Below are 2,669 nucleotides of genomic sequence, written 5' to 3' on the forward strand. Positions count from 1 at the left end.
TTTCAATATCGTGTTATATCTCAGTTGCTTTCTGTGTTCCTTATTGTTACGTTCGATGTATATAGAACGTATAACCCCAAATCAGGTACTTGCCGTCAATTTGTAAACAGTGATTGTTAACAAATTTTAAAATATGATGTAGAAGAAAATGTTCATCACGTTAAAAATGAAAATTGCCGGACAAAATAGAAGAAAGGCCTCGATGTAACAATATAGATAATTGCATTGTAATGACAATTCTGCCCGAGCAGTCGAGGTAAACAGGTGCGAGTAAATGTGCTCCAGTGTTAGTGCGATAAATAGTGAATTTAGGAGGTTAAAACGTTAACGAACACTGTCACATGGTAAAAGTTTCAAAATGCAACAACCAATACCGCCGCCAAACAAAAAAGGGTGACATGTTTCATAAATGAAGCTACAAATACGTTAAGCAGAAAACAACCAATTAACAAAGAACAGGAAAGCCTATAAAAGAAATGGAAACGTTGCAAAAGCAGGAAGAAAACAGCTACAATAACGAACTATCCTATCAAGATGAAAACTGGAAGGTAGCAACAGCTCACAAAAGGCGTAAAATAATCCTAAATACAAGCGCTATAAAAGTTCCCGATACAGAAATGTACCAGTGGCTACAGGACATCCCACTCCGAAATTCTTTCAGCTCACTGATAAAAGACAGAGATACGAGTTCAGAGGAAGAAATGACAACACATATCGTTAAACCACCACCGATCTACATTCATGCTCAAATAACAGATACCCTTATTGAACTATTAAACAACACTGTCGGAAGAGAAAACTACAGTATAAAGGAATTAAAACTGGAACAAGTCAAAGTGCAAACAAATACTCCAAAAATCTTTCGAAAAGTGGCGCAAGTATTAAACATACTATACATCATACATACCAGCTCAAAACAGAAAAGAACCACAAAGTAGTAATTAGAGATCTATACCCAAGAACAAACACCAAAAATATATGCAAGGAACTAACAAAAATCGGGCACCAAGTAAGAACAATAAATAATATAACCAGATACGATACAAAACAGTCATTGTCACTGTTTCTAATAGAACTCACGTGGCGTGGAGTCTGCTTTGTGTAGAGAGTCGCCGGACGTAACAAGCAGATATATTTACGAAGGCGTTACCGAAACCAAGATTTCAATATTTACGACAAAAATTAGGTCTGAAAAATAACAATGATGTTAAAAAGTAATCGTTTGTAAAGATTTCGAGTGTTAGGGAGGGTGTTGAAGTAATACTCACTTCTAGGAAAACTACATCTTCTCTAGCATTTAGTTCTCTTAGTCCCTGATGCTATTGAGTATTGTTTAGCTCTAAATCAATTTGAAGGGCCTCTCAGTCTCATAGCCTTTTTTAGGAATATGCCATGCACAGATGGTGCAGCAGGGTATATATAGACGGGCCAGTTTTCGTAATTATATAAATACCCATAGACTCATGGCTTCGAAGCTCTGTTGTAATGTAACGCTGCCACAGTGTGGTTCTGGATTAGTATACACTGTACTTATACTTATGCTTATATTTATACTTATACTTACAGTTACACTTATACTTAAATATATTTCTGTTACACATTCATCACGCGTTCCTCGAAGAGATAACTTCAACAAAGGTGGTTGGAAAATTCTTCAGCTTGCTCTTCGTTGCTTCTGGCTCATGTGTTGTCCGTTAATCTGATTGCTGGGATTAGTTTAATTGGCTCCTTTATTTTGTTCGTGGCTTTCCATAGGAAATAGTTGGAATTCTCGTACGCAGAAAGTGAATCTATGAATTTTGAGAATTCGTTATTATTATGATCTTTTATTTTACTTTCTATTTCCTTTGCAAGTTTGTTTAGATGTTTTTTTGCTTTCACGTGCTCTATGTTTTTGTCATTTTGCTTTCGCTTACCTTTTTCCCTCTGATTTTGTCAAGAAAGTCTTGCGGAATTATTTTTGTTTGCCTGTTATTTGGTTCATAAGTAGTAGTTGCCAATGCTACTTCTATAATCTCTGTCAATGTACTGCCTGTTCGCAGTGGTGCATATACTGCTACATCTGGAAGTAATTGCCGTTAGTTAGTATCGTAACGGTGGTTGCTTGAGCGTATTACTGATGGATTTGGCTATGTTGGTGTTAAGGGTGGCGATTGGTTAGTTACTTGTGCATAACTTCGGCTACCAAAGGTGTTGGTGTTTCCATGGTTAGAGTTCTATACATATTGTATTGTTTGCTATTGGATCTGATTCCGTAATATCTACTCGCTGTATGTTCTGCTTCGAAGCGTGTAGCAGGAGGGTGTGAGGAAAAAGCAACACCATGTTAATGATCATAGAGATCAACTTTTATCTTAGATATATGATTATTATGATTATATTATTCTTATTTTATATCTAACTAATGTCTAATAAATGTTATGTAAAATAAATATTTTTTCATTATTAAAATCCTTTGTAAACTCTATAATTATATTATAATTTAGCTTCCTCAATAAAGAATTTAATAACATTGAAAATTTTTAATCATGGGTAATATTTTAAGTATGACACTATTTACGTATGTTATAGGTAATGTTAATAGTTACACAATTTTTTAATAAATTAAGAAAAAACTAAAAACAAACTTACTTTCCAATATATGCGTCAAATATAAAAGCATTAAAGAT

General features: G+C 34.3%; 1 long non-coding RNA gene across 1 annotated transcript; it reads right to left on the bottom strand.

Annotated features, from left to right (window-relative positions):
* Positions 1–684: 684 nt before the first annotated feature.
* LOC117215395 lies at positions 685–1,910 on the bottom strand. The gene is made up of 3 exons (XR_004489089.1): positions 1,565–1,910; positions 1,269–1,493; positions 685–1,188 (listed from the first exon to the last, which is right to left on the bottom strand). It is a non-coding gene; the product is annotated as an uncharacterized LOC117215395 (long non-coding RNA).
* Positions 1,911–2,669: the final 759 nt, after the last annotated feature.

This window comes from Bombus bifarius, unplaced genomic scaffold (genome assembly GCF_011952205.1).
Source record: "Bombus bifarius isolate JDL3187 unplaced genomic scaffold, Bbif_JDL3187 scf7180000009566_frag, whole genome shotgun sequence".
NCBI classification, from domain to species: Eukaryota; Metazoa; Arthropoda; class Insecta; order Hymenoptera; family Apidae; genus Bombus; species Bombus bifarius.